This window comes from Anomaloglossus baeobatrachus, assembly GCF_048569485.1.
Source record: "Anomaloglossus baeobatrachus isolate aAnoBae1 chromosome 9 unlocalized genomic scaffold, aAnoBae1.hap1 SUPER_9_unloc_5, whole genome shotgun sequence".
Taxonomy (NCBI): Eukaryota; Metazoa; Chordata; class Amphibia; order Anura; family Aromobatidae; genus Anomaloglossus; species Anomaloglossus baeobatrachus.
Genome location: NW_027441823.1, coordinates 432,570 through 449,665, shown reverse-complemented (window position 1 = coordinate 449,665; position 17,096 = coordinate 432,570). Strand labels below are relative to the sequence as shown.

The 17,096-nt window shown below is 47.2% G+C and overlaps 13 non-coding genes across 13 annotated transcripts; all 13 read left to right on the top strand.

The window, feature by feature from the left end:
- Positions 1-397: 397 nt before the first annotated feature.
- LOC142260091 (U2 spliceosomal RNA) lies at positions 398-588 on the top strand. Its single transcript, XR_012728421.1, has one exon. It is a non-coding gene; the product is annotated as a U2 spliceosomal RNA (small nuclear RNA).
- A 1,117-nt stretch (positions 589-1,705) lies between these two features.
- Positions 1,706-1,896, top strand: LOC142260090 (U2 spliceosomal RNA). The gene has a single exon (XR_012728420.1). It is a non-coding gene; the product is annotated as a U2 spliceosomal RNA (small nuclear RNA).
- A 1,117-nt stretch (positions 1,897-3,013) lies between these two features.
- On the top strand, positions 3,014-3,204 carry LOC142260089 (U2 spliceosomal RNA). Its single transcript, XR_012728419.1, has one exon. It is a non-coding gene; the product is annotated as a U2 spliceosomal RNA (small nuclear RNA).
- A 1,919-nt stretch (positions 3,205-5,123) lies between these two features.
- LOC142260276 (U2 spliceosomal RNA) lies at positions 5,124-5,316 on the top strand. The gene has a single exon (XR_012728586.1). It is a non-coding gene; the product is annotated as a U2 spliceosomal RNA (small nuclear RNA).
- A 1,116-nt stretch (positions 5,317-6,432) lies between these two features.
- On the top strand, positions 6,433-6,623 carry LOC142260087 (U2 spliceosomal RNA). The gene has a single exon (XR_012728417.1). It is a non-coding gene; the product is annotated as a U2 spliceosomal RNA (small nuclear RNA).
- A 1,117-nt stretch (positions 6,624-7,740) lies between these two features.
- LOC142260086 (U2 spliceosomal RNA) lies at positions 7,741-7,931 on the top strand. The gene has a single exon (XR_012728416.1). It is a non-coding gene; the product is annotated as a U2 spliceosomal RNA (small nuclear RNA).
- A 1,117-nt stretch (positions 7,932-9,048) lies between these two features.
- LOC142260243 (U2 spliceosomal RNA) lies at positions 9,049-9,239 on the top strand. The gene has a single exon (XR_012728558.1). It is a non-coding gene; the product is annotated as a U2 spliceosomal RNA (small nuclear RNA).
- Positions 9,240-10,356: 1,117 nt separating this feature from the next.
- On the top strand, positions 10,357-10,547 carry LOC142260085 (U2 spliceosomal RNA). Its single transcript, XR_012728415.1, has one exon. It is a non-coding gene; the product is annotated as a U2 spliceosomal RNA (small nuclear RNA).
- Positions 10,548-11,664: 1,117 nt separating this feature from the next.
- On the top strand, positions 11,665-11,855 carry LOC142260083 (U2 spliceosomal RNA). Its single transcript, XR_012728414.1, has one exon. It is a non-coding gene; the product is annotated as a U2 spliceosomal RNA (small nuclear RNA).
- Positions 11,856-12,972: 1,117 nt separating this feature from the next.
- Positions 12,973-13,163, top strand: LOC142260082 (U2 spliceosomal RNA). Its single transcript, XR_012728413.1, has one exon. It is a non-coding gene; the product is annotated as a U2 spliceosomal RNA (small nuclear RNA).
- A 1,117-nt stretch (positions 13,164-14,280) lies between these two features.
- LOC142260242 (U2 spliceosomal RNA) lies at positions 14,281-14,471 on the top strand. Its single transcript, XR_012728557.1, has one exon. It is a non-coding gene; the product is annotated as a U2 spliceosomal RNA (small nuclear RNA).
- A 1,117-nt stretch (positions 14,472-15,588) lies between these two features.
- LOC142260081 (U2 spliceosomal RNA) lies at positions 15,589-15,779 on the top strand. The gene has a single exon (XR_012728412.1). It is a non-coding gene; the product is annotated as a U2 spliceosomal RNA (small nuclear RNA).
- A 1,117-nt stretch (positions 15,780-16,896) lies between these two features.
- Positions 16,897-17,087, top strand: LOC142260080 (U2 spliceosomal RNA). Its single transcript, XR_012728411.1, has one exon. It is a non-coding gene; the product is annotated as a U2 spliceosomal RNA (small nuclear RNA).
- The last annotated feature ends 9 nt before the right edge of the window (positions 17,088-17,096 follow it).

The following is a 17,096-nucleotide window of genomic DNA, read 5'->3' as shown; positions in this document are numbered from 1 at the left end:
AGGGCAGGGTTTGGGGGCTGGGAAGGAAAGGGAAAAGATTAGGGTTTGGGGATGATGAAAGGGCTTTCTACGGGTAAGGATGGCAAAGGGTGGCAGTGACGGAAAGTCAGGCAACCTGTCCTGTCCGTCTTTTTGTATCGTGAATTGGAAAGACTGCAAGGGGGAGGGGAGTTGCTTGCGCCCTAAAGGAGGAGTTATTCAGATTCATTGCAGTGGGCGGCGGCTGCAAAACGCACCATTCTTCTTGTTTTTGCTCTGCAAAGCAGCCTTTTCAAGGGTTGGCTTGGGTGACAAAATGTCTTGTGTAGGCGTGGGTTTGTCTCCCTCTCGCTCTCTCTCCCTAAGATGTGTCCGGCATAGGCCAGGGTGCCACTCGAGGCCCAAACCAATTCTGGTTATCGCTTCTCGGCCTTTTGGCTAAGATCAAGTGTAGTATCTGTTCTTATCAGTTTAATATCTGATACGTCCCCTATCTGGGGACCATATATTAAATGGATTTTTAGAACAGGGAGATGGAAAAAGAGCTTGCTCTGTCCACTCCACGCATTGACCTGGTATTGCAGTACCTCCAGGAACGGTGCACCCCTTCTTAACCCAGTTTCCAAAAGCAGAACTCGATTCACCTGATTCATATTAGCCCGATTAGCGAATTGAAATGAATTTTTATCTAACACACTTTTTACTTGCTTTATTCATCCAAATAGCAAACTCATCACCACTCAACTTCACCAACTCTGCTATGTCCCGTGCAGTATCTTGTTGTCAGTCTAATCTAGATCATGTGTAATTGAATGGAATAGATCCCTTTTGGACAAAGTGGAGTCAGATGCTGCAGTGACCACAGGTGTGAGAGGATCTACAATTGGCATCTGGTGTTATCTCTCTGCTTCCACTCCAAATAAAGTTACCTGTTGTTACCTGAACGTCAAATACTAAGAATGGGCGGCCTATGAAAGAATTAGTACTTTCATTAAGTATACTAAACCGGCTAATTGGGAATAGACAAACTGTAAAAAGCCCTCTGAGAAAGCCCCTCTCTAACCTTTGTTAGTAAGCTTTTCTGTAGCCTGCCTGTTGATGTATTTTCGGTTTGAACAGTGCACAACATGAAGAGACGGAACACTGGCGGCTTGTCACAATGCCCCCCGATGACATCACAATAGCGCTGCTGCCTAGAAAACAAGCTGCGCAGAAGAAGTTGTTCTTTGGGTGGGAGGGTGGGCTAGTGGAAGGAGGGGGCAATCTCTTTTTTTCCCGGGTGGTAGGGGGATGACAGGAGAAGGGAAGCGGGTGGTGAGAAAGGTACAGAGGGCAGGGTTTGGGAGCTGGGAAGGAAAGGGAAAAGATTAGGGTTTGGGGATGATGAAAGGGCTTTCTACGGGTAAGGATGGCAAAGGGTGGCAGTGACGGAAAGTCAGGCAACCTGTCCTGTCCGTCTTTTTGTATCGTGAATTGGAAAGACTGCAAGGGGGAGGGGAGTTGCTTGCGCCCTAAAGGAGGAGTTATTCAGATTCATTGCAGTGGGCGGCGGCTGCAAAACGCACCATTCTTCTTGTTTTTGCTCTGCAAAGCAGCCTTTTCAAGGGTTGGCTTGGGTGACAAAATGTCTTGTGTAGGCGTGGGTTTGTCTCCCTCTCGCTCTCTCTCCCTAAGATGTGTCCGGCATAGGCCAGGGTGCCACTCGAGGCCCAAACCAATTCTGGTTATCGCTTCTCGGCCTTTTGGCTAAGATCAAGTGTAGTATCTGTTCTTATCAGTTTAATATCTGATACGTCCCCTATCTGGGGACCATATATTAAATGGATTTTTAGAACAGGGAGATGGAAAAAGAGCTTGCTCTGTCCACTCCACGCATTGACCTGGTATTGCAGTACCTCCAGGAACGGTGCACCCCTTCTTAACCCAGTTTCCAAAAGCAGAACTCGATTCACCTGATTCATATTAGCCCGATTAGCGAATTGAAATGAATTTTTATCTAACACACTTTTTACTTGCTTTATTCATCCAAATAGCAAACTCATCACCACTCAACTTCACCAACTCTGCTATGTCCCGTGCAGTATCTTGTTGTCAGTCTAATCTAGATCATGTGTAATTGAATGGAATAGATCCCTTTTGGACAAAGTGGAGTCAGATGCTGCAGTGACCACAGGTGTGAGAGGATCTACAATTGGCATCTGGTGTTATCTCTCTGCTTCCACTCCAAATAAAGTTACCTGTTGTTACCTGAACGTCAAATACTAAGAATGGGCGGCCTATGAAAGAATTAGTACTTTCATTAAGTATACTAAACCGGCTAATTGGGAATAGACAAACTGTAAAAAGCCCTCTGAGAAAGCCCCTCTCTAACCTTTGTTAGTAAGCTTTTCTGTAGCCTGCCTGTTGATGTATTTTCGGTTTGAACAGTGCACAACATGAAGAGACGGAACACTGGCGGCTTGTCACAATGCCCCCCGATGACATCACAATAGCGCTGCTGCCTAGAAAACAAGCTGCGCAGAAGAAGTTGTTCTTTGGGTGGGAGGGTGGGCTAGTGGAAGGAGGGGGCAATCTCTTTTTTTCCCGGGTGGTAGGGGGATGACAGGAGAAGGGAAGCGGGTGGTGAGAAAGGTACAGAGGGCAGGGTTTGGGGGCTGGGAAGGAAAGGGAAAAGATTAGGGTTTGGGGATGATGAAAGGGCTTTCTACGGGTAAGGATGGCAAAGGGTGGCAGTGACGGAAAGTCAGGCAACCTGTCCTGTCCGTCTTTTTGTATCGTGAATTGGAAAGACTGCAAGGGGGAGGGGAGTTGCTTGCGCCCTAAAGGAGGAGTTATTCAGATTCATTGCAGTGGGCGGCGGCTGCAAAACGCACCATTCTTCTTGTTTTTGCTCTGCAAAGCAGCCTTTCCAAGGGTTGGCTTGGGTGACAAAATGTCTTGTGTAGGCGTGGGTTTGTCTCCCTCTCGCTCTCTCTCCCTAAGATGTGTCCGGCATAGGCCAGGGTGCCACTCGAGGCCCAAACCAATTCTGGTTATCGCTTCTCGGCCTTTTGGCTAAGATCAAGTGTAGTATCTGTTCTTATCAGTTTAATATCTGATACGTCCCCTATCTGGGGACCATATATTAAATGGATTTTTAGAACAGGGAGATGGAAAAAGAGCTTGCTCTGTCCACTCCACGCATTGACCTGGTATTGCAGTACCTCCAGGAACGGTGCACCCCTTCTTAACCCAGTTTCCAAAAGCAGAACTCGATTCACCTGATTCATATTAGCCCGATTAGCGAATTGAAATGAATTTTTATCTAACACACTTTTTACTTGCTTTATTCATCCAAATAGCAAACTCATCACCACTCAACTTCACCAACTCTGCTATGTCCCGTGCAGTATCTTGTTGTCAGTCTAATCTAGATCATGTGTAATTGAATGGAATAGATCCCTTTTGGACAAAGTGGAGTCAGATGCTGCAGTGACCACAGGTGTGAGAGGATCTACAATTGGCATCTGGTGTTATCTCTCTGCTTCCACTCCAAATAAAGTTACCTGTTGTTACCTGAACGTCAAATACTAAGAATGGGCGGCCTATGAAAGAATTAGTACTTTCATTAAGTAAACTAAACCGGCTAATTGGGAATAGACAAACTGTAAAAAGCCCTCTGAGAAAGCCCCTCTCTAACCTTTGTTAGTAAGCTTTTCTGTAGCCTGCCTGTTGATGTATTTTCGGTTTGAACAGTGCACAACATGAAGAGACGGAACACTGGCGGCTTGTCACAATGCCCCCCGATGACATCACAATAGCGCTGCTGCCTAGAAAACAAGCTGCGCAGAAGAAGTTGTTCTTTGGGTGGGAGGGTGGGCTAGTGGAAGGAGGGGGCAATCTCTTTTTTTCCCGGGTGGTAGGGGGATGACAGGAGAAGGGAAGCGGGTGGTGAGAAAGGTACAGAGGGCAGGGTTTGGGGGCTGGGAAGGAAAGGGAAAAGATTAGGGTTTGGGGATGATGAAAGGGCTTTCTACGGGTAAGGATGGCAAAGGGTGGCAGTGACGGAAAGTCAGGCAACCTGTCCTGTCCGTCTTTTTGTATCGTGAATTGGAAAGACTGCAAGGGGGAGGGGAGTTGCTTGCGCCCTAAAGGAGGAGTTATTCAGATTCATTGCAGTGGGCGGCGGCTGCAAAACGCACCATTCTTCTTGTTTTTGCTCTGCAAAGCAGCCTTTTCAAGGGTTGGCTTGGGTGACAAAATGTCTTGTGTAGGCGTGGGTTTGTCTCCCTCTCGCTCTCTCTCCCTAAGATGTGTCCGGCATAGGCCAGGGTGCCACTCGAGGCCCAAACCAATTCTGGTTATCGCTTCTCGGCCTTTTGGCTAAGATCAAGTGTAGTGTTGTTCGAAGAGGTGGTTTAAGCTCCAGGCCACCTTAGTACAATGATACAATGCACACTGGAAGGTTGCGCTTGCTAGTACTCTGGGTGGATGGTATATTCATCTAGAGGAAAACATGGCCCTACCAGGATCGAGGCTATTAGACTGAGTAAGGGTGGGGGGCTATGGTACAACGTGCCCCAGGACTGACGACCCTGGAGTGAGTCTGAGCTTGCTGGCTTGGGACCCCGGCAAGCCTTGGGCTCTGTAGCACACCGTACCTTGCCTTTTCATACTTTTTGAGCATATTACCCTATCCCGGCCTTCTGGCTAGGAAGGGAAATTTTTATAATCCCGGTCGGAGGTCTGGTCAGCTTTGGGCTGAGAAACTAACACCCGGTTGGAGGTCTGGGTCAGCTTCGGCTGAGAAACCAACACCCGGTTGGAGGTCTGGGTCAGCTTCGGCTGAGAAACCAACACCCGGTTGGAGGTCCGGTTAGCCTTGGGCTGAGAAACCAACACCGGTTGACGGTCCGGGCAGTTTCGGCTGCGAAACCAACAACTAGTAGCTCTCTACTCCACTTGGGTAAGATGCCTGGGTGGACGCTGGGAGCAACGACAAGGCTCAACCAGGCTTCGGCTTGGGGGAGCACCGAAGATCCCTGACCCTTGCTGTGGCCTTCTGGCTCGGAGGGACGGGGTTGATTTTTGGGGACCCTCTCCTCACGGTGGGGTCCACATGAATCCTAGCCTTTGCACTGTTTTTGGTGTGACTTCGGTCATGCATTTTTTGTGGTGCTTTGGAAAGCTTCATTAAATCAAAAATCTGTTCTTATCAGTTTAATATCTGATACGTCCCCTATCTGGGGACCATATATTAAATGGATTTTTAGAACAGGGAGATGGAAAAAGAGCTTGCTCTGTCCACTCCACGCATTGACCTGGTATTGCAGTACCTCCAGGAACGGTGCACCCCTTCTTAACCCAGTTTCCAAAAGCAGAACTCGATTCACCTGATTCATATTAGCCCGATTAGCGAATTGAAATGAATTTTATCTAACACACTTTTTACTTGCTTTATTCATCCAAATAGCAAACTCATCACCACTCAACTTCACCAACTCTGCTATGTCCCGTGCAGTATCTTGTTGTCAGTCTAATCTAGATCATGTGTAATTGAATGGAATAGATCCCTTTTGGACAAAGTGGAGTCAGATGCTGCAGTGACCACAGGTGTGAGAGGATCTACAATTGGCATCTGGTGTTATCTCTCTGCTTCCACTCCAAATAAAGTTACCTGTTGTTACCTGAACGTCAAATACTAAGAATGGGCGGCCTATGAAAGAATTAGTACTTTCATTAAGTATACTAAACCGGCTAATTGGGAATAGACAAACTGTAAAAAGCCCTCTGAGAAAGCCCCTCTCTAACCTTTGTTAGTAAGCTTTTCTGTAGCCTGCCTGTTGATGTATTTTCGGTTTGAACAGTGCACAACATGAAGAGACGGAACACTGGCGGCTTGTCACAATGCCCCCCGATGACATCACAATAGCGCTGCTGCCTAGAAAACAAGCTGCGCAGAAGAAGTTGTTCTTTGGGTGGGAGGGTGGGCTAGTGGAAGGAGGGGGCAATCTCTTTTTTTCCCGGGTGGTAGGGGGATGACAGGAGAAGGGAAGCGGGTGGTGAGAAAGGTACAGAGGGCAGGGTTTGGGGGCTGGGAAGGAAAGGGAAAAGATTAGGGTTTGGGGATGATGAAAGGGCTTTCTACGGGTAAGGATGGCAAAGGGTGGCAGTGACGGAAAGTCAGGCAACCTGTCCTGTCCGTCTTTTTGTATCGTGAATTGGAAAGACTGCAAGGGGGAGGGGAGTTGCTTGCGCCCTAAAGGAGGAGTTATTCAGATTCATTGCAGTGGGCGGCGGCTGCAAAACGCACCATTCTTCTTGTTTTTGCTCTGCAAAGCAGCCTTTTCAAGGGTTGGCTTGGGTGACAAAATGTCTTGTGTAGGCGTGGGTTTGTCTCCCTCTCGCTCTCTCTCCCTAAGATGTGTCCGGCATAGGCCAGGGTGCCACTCGAGGCCCAAACCAATTCTGGTTATCGCTTCTCGGCCTTTTGGCTAAGATCAAGTGTAGTATCTGTTCTTATCAGTTTAATATCTGATACGTCCCCTATCTGGGGACCATATATTAAATGGATTTTTAGAACAGGGAGATGGAAAAAGAGCTTGCTCTGTCCACTCCACGCATTGACCTGGTATTGCAGTACCTCCAGGAACGGTGCACCCCTTCTTAACCCAGTTTCCAAAAGCAGAACTCGATTCACCTGATTCATATTAGCCCGATTAGCGAATTGAAATGAATTTTTATCTAACACACTTTTTACTTGCTTTATTCATCCAAATAGCAAACTCATCACCACTCAACTTCACCAACTCTGCTATGTCCCGTGCAGTATCTTGTTGTCAGTCTAATCTAGATCATGTGTAATTGAATGGAATAGATCCCTTTTGGACAAAGTGGAGTCAGATGCTGCAGTGACCACAGGTGTGAGAGGATCTACAATTGGCATCTGGTGTTATCTCTCTGCTTCCACTCCAAATAAAGTTACCTGTTGTTACCTGAACGTCAAATACTAAGAATGGGCGGCCTATGAAAGAATTAGTACTTTCATTAAGTATACTAAACCGGCTAATTGGGAATAGACAAACTGTAAAAAGCCCTCTGAGAAAGCCCCTCTCTAACCTTTGTTAGTAAGCTTTTCTGTAGCCTGCCTGTTGATGTATTTTCGGTTTGAACAGTGCACAACATGAAGAGACGGAACACTGGCGGCTTGTCACAATGCCCCCCGATGACATCACAATAGCGCTGCTGCCTAGAAAACAAGCTGCGCAGAAGAAGTTGTTCTTTGGGTGGGAGGGTGGGCTAGTGGAAGGAGGGGGCAATCTCTTTTTTTCCCGGGTGGTAGGGGGATGACAGGAGAAGGGAAGCGGGTGGTGAGAAAGGTACAGAGGGCAGGGTTTGGGGGCTGGGAAGGAAAGGGAAAAGATTAGGGTTTGGGGATGATGAAAGGGCTTTCTACGGGTAAGGATGGCAAAGGGTGGCAGTGACGGAAAGTCAGGCAACCTGTCCTGTCCGTCTTTTTGTATCGTGAATTGGAAAGACTGCAAGGGGGAGGGGAGTTGCTTGCGCCCTAAAGGAGGAGTTATTCAGATTCATTGCAGTGGGCGGCGGCTGCAAAACGCACCATTCTTCTTGTTTTTGCTCTGCAAAGCAGCCTTTTCAAGGGTTGGCTTGGGTGACAAAATGTCTTGTGTAGGCGTGGGTTTGTCTCCCTCTCGCTCTCTCTCCCTAAGATGTGTCCGGCATAGGCCAGGGTGCCACTCGAGGCCCAAACCAATTCTGGTTATCGCTTCTCGGCCTTTTGGCTAAGATCAAGTGTAGTATCTGTTCTTATCAGTTTAATATCTGATACGTCCCCTATCTGGGGACCATATATTAAATGGATTTTTAGAACAGGGAGATGGAAAAAGAGCTTGCTCTGTCCACTCCACGCATTGACCTGGTATTGCAGTACCTCCAGGAACGGTGCACCCCTTCTTAACCCAGTTTCCAAAAGCAGAACTCGATTCACCTGATTCATATTAGCCCGATTAGCGAATTGAAATGAATTTTTATCTAACACACTTTTTACTTGCTTTATTCATCCAAATAGCAAACTCATCACCACTCAACTTCACCAACTCTGCTATGTCCCGTGCAGTATCTTGTTGTCAGTCTAATCTAGATCATGTGTAATTGAATGGAATAGATCCCTTTTGGACAAAGTGGAGTCAGATGCTGCAGTGACCACAGGTGTGAGAGGATCTACAATTGGCATCTGGTGTTATCTCTCTGCTTCCACTCCAAATAAAGTTACCTGTTGTTACCTGAACGTCAAATACTAAGAATGGGCGGCCTATGAAAGAATTAGTACTTTCATTAAGTATACTAAACCGGCTAATTGGGAATAGACAAACTGTAAAAAGCCCTCTGAGAAAGCCCCTCTCTAACCTTTGTTAGTAAGCTTTTCTGTAGCCTGCCTGTTGATGTATTTTCGGTTTGAACAGTGCACAACATGAAGAGACGGAACACTGGCGGCTTGTCACAATGCCCCCCGATGACATCACAATAGCGCTGCTGCCTAGAAAACAAGCTGCGCAGAAGAAGTTGTTCTTTGGGTGGGAGGGTGGGCTAGTGGAAGGAGGGGGCAATCTCTTTTTTTCCCGGGTGGTAGGGGGATGACAGGAGAAGGGAAGCGGGTGGTGAGAAAGGTACAGAGGGCAGGGTTTGGGGGCTGGGAAGGAAAGGGAAAAGATTAGGGTTTGGGGATGATGAAAGGGCTTTCTACGGGTAAGGATGGCAAAGGGTGGCAGTGACGGAAAGTCAGGCAACCTGTCCTGTCCGTCTTTTTGTATCGTGAATTGGAAAGACTGCAAGGGGGAGGGGAGTTGCTTGCGCCCTAAAGGAGGAGTTATTCAGATTCATTGCAGTGGGCGGCGGCTGCAAAACGCACCATTCTTCTTGTTTTTGCTCTGCAAAGCAGCCTTTTCAAGGGTTGGCTTGGGTGACAAAATGTCTTGTGTAGGCGTGGGTTTGTCTCCCTCTCGCTCTCTCTCCCTAAGATGTGTCCGGCATAGGCCAGGGTGCCACTCGAGGCCCAAACCAATTCTGGTTATCGCTTCTCGGCCTTTTGGCTAAGATCAAGTGTAGTATCTGTTCTTATCAGTTTAATATCTGATACGTCCCCTATCTGGGGACCATATATTAAATGGATTTTTAGAACAGGGAGATGGAAAAAGAGCTTGCTCTGTCCCCTCCACGCATTGACCTGGTATTGCAGTACCTCCAGGAACGGTGCACCCCTTCTTAACCCAGTTTCCAAAAGCAGAACTCGATTCACCTGATTCATATTAGCCCGATTAGCGAATTGAAATGAATTTTTATCTAACACACTTTTTACTTGCTTTATTCATCCAAATAGCAAACTCATCACCACTCAACTTCACCAACTCTGCTATGTCCCGTGCAGTATCTTGTTGTCAGTCTAATCTAGATCATGTGTAATTGAATGGAATAGATCCCTTTTGGACAAAGTGGAGTCAGATGCTGCAGTGACCACAGGTGTGAGAGGATCTACAATTGGCATCTGGTGTTATCTCTCTGCTTCCACTCCAAATAAAGTTACCTGTTGTTACCTGAACGTCAAATACTAAGAATGGGCGGCCTATGAAAGAATTAGTACTTTCATTAAGTATACTAAACCGGCTAATTGGGAATAGACAAACTGTAAAAAGCCCTCTGAGAAAGCCCCTCTCTAACCTTTGTTAGTAAGCTTTTCTGTAGCCTGCCTGTTGATGTATTTTCGGTTTGAACAGTGCACAACATGAAGAGACGGAACACTGGCGGCTTGTCACAATGCCCCCCGATGACATCACAATAGCGCTGCTGCCTAGAAAACAAGCTGCGCAGAAGAAGTTGTTCTTTGGGTGGGAGGGTGGGCTAGTGGAAGGAGGGGGCAATCTCTTTTTTTCCCGGGTGGTAGGGGGATGACAGGAGAAGGGAAGCGGGTGGTGAGAAAGGTACAGAGGGCAGGGTTTGGGGGCTGGGAAGGAAAGGGAAAAGATTAGGGTTTGGGGATGATGAAAGGGCTTTCTACGGGTAAGGATGGCAAAGGGTGGCAGTGACGGAAAGTCAGGCAACCTGTCCTGTCCGTCTTTTTGTATCGTGAATTGGAAAGACTGCAAGGGGGAGGGGAGTTGCTTGCGCCCTAAAGGAGGAGTTATTCAGATTCATTGCAGTGGGCGGCGGCTGCAAAACGCACCATTCTTCTTGTTTTTGCTCTGCAAAGCAGCCTTTTCAAGGGTTGGCTTGGGTGACAAAATGTCTTGTGTAGGCGTGGGTTTGTCTCCCTCTCGCTCTCTCTCCCTAAGATGTGTCCGGCATAGGCCAGGGTGCCACTCGAGGCCCAAACCAATTCTGGTTATCGCTTCTCGGCCTTTTGGCTAAGATCAAGTGTAGTATCTGTTCTTATCAGTTTAATATCTGATACGTCCCCTATCTGGGGACCATATATTAAATGGATTTTTAGAACAGGGAGATGGAAAAAGAGCTTGCTCTGTCCACTCCACGCATTGACCTGGTATTGCAGTACCTCCAGGAACGGTGCACCCCTTCTTAACCCAGTTTCCAAAAGCAGAACTCGATTCACCTGATTCATATTAGCCCGATTAGCGAATTGAAATGAATTTTTATCTAACACACTTTTTACTTGCTTTATTCATCCAAATAGCAAACTCATCACCACTCAACTTCACCAACTCTGCTATGTCCCGTGCAGTATCTTGTTGTCAGTCTAATCTAGATCATGTGTAATTGAATGGAATAGATCCCTTTTGGACAAAGTGGAGTCAGATGCTGCAGTGACCACAGGTGTGAGAGGATCTACAATTGGCATCTGGTGTTATCTCTCTGCTTCCACTCCAAATAAAGTTACCTGTTGTTACCTGAACGTCAAATACTAAGAATGGGCGGCCTATGAAAGAATTAGTACTTTCATTAAGTATACTAAACCGGCTAATTGGGAATAGACAAACTGTAAAAAGCCCTCTGAGAAAGCCCCTCTTTAACCTTTGTTAGTAAGCTTTTCTGTAGCCTGCCTGTTGATGTATTTTCGGTTTGAACAGTGCACAACATGAAGAGACGGAACACTGGCGGCTTGTCACAATGCCCCCCGATGACATCACAATAGCGCTGCTGCCTAGAAAACAAGCTGCGCAGAAGAAGTTGTTCTTTGGGTGGGAGGGTGGGCTAGTGGAAGGAGGGGGCAATCTCTTTTTTTCCCGGGTGGTAGGGGGATGACAGGAGAAGGGAAGCGGGTGGTGAGAAAGGTACAGAGGGCAGGGTTTGGGGGCTGGGAAGGAAAGGGAAAAGATTAGGGTTTGGGGATGATGAAAGGGCTTTCTACGGGTAAGGATGGCAAAGGGTGGCAGTGACGGAAAGTCAGGCAACCTGTCCTGTCCGTCTTTTTGTATCGTGAATTGGAAAGACTGCAAGGGGGAGGGGAGTTGCTTGCGCCCTAAAGGAGGAGTTATTCAGATTCATTGCAGTGGGCGGCGGCTGCAAAACGCACCATTCTTCTTGTTTTTGCTCTGCAAAGCAGCCTTTTCAAGGGTTGGCTTGGGTGACAAAATGTCTTGTGTAGGCGTGGGTTTGTCTCCCTCTCGCTCTCTCTCCCTAAGATGTGTCCGGCATAGGCCAGGGTGCCACTCGAGGCCCAAACCAATTCTGGTTATCGCTTCTCGGCCTTTTGGCTAAGATCAAGTGTAGTATCTGTTCTTATCAGTTTAATATCTGATACGTCCCCTATCTGGGGACCATATATTAAATGGATTTTTAGAACAGGGAGATGGAAAAAGAGCTTGCTCTGTCCACTCCACGCATTGACCTGGTATTGCAGTACCTCCAGGAACGGTGCACCCCTTCTTAACCCAGTTTCCAAAAGCAGAACTCGATTCACCTGATTCATATTAGCCCGATTAGCGAATTGAAATGAATTTTTATCTAACACACTTTTTACTTGCTTTATTCATCCAAATAGCAAACTCATCACCACTCAACTTCACCAACTCTGCTATGTCCCGTGCAGTATCTTGTTGTCAGTCTAATCTAGATCATGTGTAATTGAATGGAATAGATCCCTTTTGGACAAAGTGGAGTCAGATGCTGCAGTGACCACAGGTGTGAGAGGATCTACAATTGGCATCTGGTGTTATCTCTCTGCTTCCACTCCAAATAAAGTTACCTGTTGTTACCTGAACGTCAAATACTAAGAATGGGCGGCCTATGAAAGAATTAGTACTTTCATTAAGTATACTAAACCGGCTAATTGGGAATAGACAAACTGTAAAAAGCCCTCTGAGAAATCCCCTCTCTAACCTTTGTTAGTAAGCTTTTCTGTAGCCTGCCTGTTGATGTATTTTCGGTTTGAACAGTGCACAACATGAAGAGACGGAACACTGGCGGCTTGTCACAATGCCCCCCGATGACATCACAATAGCGCTGCTGCCTAGAAAACAAGCTGCGCAGAAGAAGTTGTTCTTTGGGTGGGAGGGTGGGCTAGTGGAAGGAGGGGGCAATCTCTTTTTTTCCCGGGTGGTAGGGGGATGACAGGAGAAGGGAAGCGGGTGGTGAGAAAGGTACAGAGGGCAGGGTTTGGGGGCTGGGAAGGAAAGGGAAAAGATTAGGGTTTGGGGATGATGAAAGGGCTTTCTACGGGTAAGGATGGCAAAGGGTGGCAGTGACGGAAAGTCAGGCAACCTGTCCTGTCCGTCTTTTTGTATCGTGAATTGGAAAGACTGCAAGGGGGAGGGGAGTTGCTTGCGCCCTAAAGGAGGAGTTATTCAGATTCATTGCAGTGGGCGGCGGCTGCAAAACGCACCATTCTTCTTGTTTTTGCTCTGCAAAGCAGCCTTTTCAAGGGTTGGCTTGGGTGACAAAATGTCTTGTGTAGGCGTGGGTTTGTCTCCCTCTCGCTCTCTCTCCCTAAGATGTGTCCGGCATAGGCCAGGGTGCCACTCGAGGCCCAAACCAATTCTGGTTATCGCTTCTCGGCCTTTTGGCTAAGATCAAGTGTAGTATCTGTTCTTATCAGTTTAATATCTGATACGTCCCCTATCTGGGGACCATATATTAAATGGATTTTTAGAACAGGGAGATGGAAAAAGAGCTTGCTCTGTCCACTCCACGCATTGACCTGGTATTGCAGTACCTCCAGGAACGGTGCACCCCTTCTTAACCCAGTTTCCAAAAGCAGAACTCGATTCACCTGATTCATATTAGCCCGATTAGCGAATTGAAATGAATTTTTATCTAACACACTTTTTACTTGCTTTATTCATCCAAATAGCAAACTCATCACCACTCAACTTCACCAACTCTGCTATGTCCCGTGCAGTATCTTGTTGTCAGTCTAATCTAGATCATGTGTAATTGAATGGAATAGATCCCTTTTGGACAAAGTGGAGTCAGATGCTGCAGTGACCACAGGTGTGAGAGGATCTACAATTGGCATCTGGTGTTATCTCTCTGCTTCCACTCCAAATAAAGTTACCTGTTGTTACCTGAACGTCAAATACTAAGAATGGGCGGCCTATGAAAGAATTAGTACTTTCATTAAGTATACTAAACCGGCTAATTGGGAATAGACAAACTGTAAAAAGCCCTCTGAGAAAGCCCCTCTCTAACCTTTGTTAGTAAGCTTTTCTGTAGCCTGCCTGTTGATGTATTTTCGGTTTGAACAGTGCACAACATGAAGAGACGGAACACTGGCGGCTTGTCACAATGCCCCCCGATGACATCACAATAGCGCTGCTGCCTAGAAAACAAGCTGCGCAGAAGAAGTTGTTCTTTGGGTGGGAGGGTGGGCTAGTGGAAGGAGGGGGCAATCTCTTTTTTTCCCGGGTGGTAGGGGGATGACAGGAGAAGGGAAGCGGGTGGTGAGAAAGGTACAGAGGGCAGGGTTTGGGGGCTGGGAAGGAAAGGGAAAAGATTAGGGTTTGGGGATGATGAAAGGGCTTTCTACGGGTAAGGATGGCAAAGGGTGGCAGTGACGGAAAGTCAGGCAACCTGTCCTGTCCGTCTTTTTGTATCGTGAATTGGAAAGACTGCAAGGGGGAGGGGAGTTGCTTGCGCCCTAAAGGAGGAGTTATTCAGATTCATTGCAGTGGGCGGCGGCTGCAAAACGCACCATTCTTCTTGTTTTTGCTCTGCAAAGCAGCCTTTTCAAGGGTTGGCTTGGGTGACAAAATGTCTTGTGTAGGCGTGGGTTTGTCTCCCTCTCGCTCTCTCTCCCTAAGATGTGTCCGGCATAGGCCAGGGTGCCACTCGAGGCCCAAACCAATTCTGGTTATCGCTTCTCGGCCTTTTGGCTAAGATCAAGTGTAGTATCTGTTCTTATCAGTTTAATATCTGATACGTCCCCTATCTGGGGACCATATATTAAATGGATTTTTAGAACAGGGAGATGGAAAAAGAGCTTGCTCTGTCCACTCCACGCATTGACCTGGTATTGCAGTACCTCCAGGACCGGTGCACCCCTTCTTAACCCAGTTTCCAAAAGCAGAACTCGATTCACCTGATTCATATTAGCCCGATTAGCGAATTGAAATGAATTTTTATCTAACACACTTTTTACTTGCTTTATTCATCCAAATAGCAAACTCATCACCACTCAACTTCACCAACTCTGCTATGTCCCGTGCAGTATCTTGTTGTCAGTCTAATCTAGATCATGTGTAATTGAATGGAATAGATCCCTTTTGGACAAAGTGGAGTCAGATGCTGCAGTGACCACAGGTGTGAGAGGATCTACAATTGGCATCTGGTGTTATCTCTCTGCTTCCACTCCAAATAAAGTTACCTGTTGTTACCTGAACGTCAAATACTAAGAATGGGCGGCCTATGAAAGAATTAGTACTTTCATTAAGTATACTAAACCGGCTAATTGGGAATAGACAAACTGTAAAAAGCCCTCTGAGAAAGCCCCTCTCTAACCTTTGTTAGTAAGCTTTTCTGTAGCCTGCCTGTTGATGTATTTTCGGTTTGAACAGTGCACAACATGAAGAGACGGAACACTGGCGGCTTGTCACAATGCCCCCCGATGACATCACAATAGCGCTGCTGCCTAGAAAACAAGCTGCGCAGAAGAAGTTGTTCTTTGGGTGGGAGGGTGGGCTAGTGGAAGGAGGGGGCAATCTCTTTTTTTCCCGGGTGGTAGGGGGATGACAGGAGAAGGGAAGCGGGTGGTGAGAAAGGTACAGAGGGCAGGGTTTGGGGGCTGGGAAGGAAAGGGAAAAGATTAGGGTTTGGGGATGATGAAAGGGCTTTCTACGGGTAAGGATGGCAAAGGGTGGCAGTGACGGAAAGTCAGGCAACCTGTCCTGTCCGTCTTTTTGTATCGTGAATTGGAAAGACTGCAAGGGGGAGGGGAGTTGCTTGCGCCCTAAAGGAGGAGTTATTCAGATTCATTGCAGTGGGCGGCGGCTGCAAAACGCACCATTCTTCTTGTTTTTGCTCTGCAAAGCAGCCTTTTCAAGGGTTGGCTTGGGTGACAAAATGTCTTGTGTAGGCGTGGGTTTGTCTCCCTCTCGCTCTCTCTCCCTAAGATGTGTCCGGCATAGGCCAGGGTGCCACTCGAGGCCCAAACCAATTCTGGTTATCGCTTCTCGGCCTTTTGGCTAAGATCAAGTGTAGTATCTGTTCTTATCAGTTTAATATCTGATACGTCCCCTATCTGGGGACCATATATTAAATGGATTTTTAGAACAGGGAGATGGAAAAAGAGCTTGCTCTGTCCACTCCACGCATTGACCTGGTATTGCAGTACCTCCAGGAACGGTGCACCCCTTCTTAACCCAGTTTCCAAAAGCAGAACTCGATTCACCTGATTCATATTAGCCCGATTAGCGAATTGAAATGAATTTTTATCTAACACACTTTTTACTTGCTTTATTCATCCAAATAGCAAACTCATCACCACTCAACTTCACCAACTCTGCTATGTCCCGTGCAGTATCTTGTTGTCAGTCTAATCTAGATCATGTGTAATTGAATGGAATAGATCCCTTTTGGACAAAGTGGAGTCAGATGCTGCAGTGACCACAGGTGTGAGAGGATCTACAATTGGCATCTGGTGTTATCTCTCTGCTTCCACTCCAAATAAAGTTACCTGTTGTTACCTGAACGTCAAATACTAAGAATGGGCGGCCTATGAAAGAATTAGTACTTTCATTAAGTATACTAAACCGGCTAATTGGGAATAGACAAACTGTAAAAAGCCCTCTGAGAAAGCCCCTCTCTAACCTTTGTTAGTAAGCTTTTCTGTAGCCTGCCTGTTGATGTATTTTCGGTTTGAACAGTGCACAACATGAAGAGACGGAACACTGGCGGCTTGTCACAATGCCCCCCGATGACATCACAATAGCGCTGCTGCCTAGAAAACAAGCTGCGCAGAAGAAGTTGTTCTTTGGGTGGGAGGGTGGGCTAGTGGAAGGAGGGGGCAATCTCTTTTTTTCCCGGGTGGTAGGGGGATGACAGGAGAAGGGAAGCGGGTGGTGAGAAAGGTACAGAGGGCAGGGTTTGGGGGCTGGGAAGGAAAGGGAAAAGATTAGGGTTTGGGGATGATGAAAGGGCTTTCTACGGGTAAGGATGGCAAAGGGTGGCAGTGACGGAAAGTCAGGCAACCTGTCCTGTCCGTCTTTTTGTATCGTGAATTGGAAAGACTGCAAGGGGGAGGGGAGTTGCTTGCGCCCTAAAGGAGGAGTTATTCAGATTCATTGCAGTGGGCGGCGGCTGCAAAACGCACCATTCTTCTTGTTTTTGCTCTGCAAAGCAGCCTTTTCAAGGGTTGGCTTGGGTGACAAAATGTCTTGTGTAGGCGTGGGTTTGTCTCCCTCTCGCTCTCTCTCCCTAAGATGTGTCCGGCATAGGCCAGGGTGCCACTCGAGGCCCAAACCAATTCTGGTTATCGCTTCTCGGCCTTTTGGCTAAGATCAAGTGTAGTATCTGTTCTTATCAGTTTAATATCTGATACGTCCCCTATCTGGGGACCATATATTAAATGGATTTTTAGAACAGGGAGATGGAAAAAGAGCTTGCTCTGTCCACTCCACGCATTGACCTGGTATTGCAGTACCTCCAGGAACGGTGCACCCCTTCTTAACCCA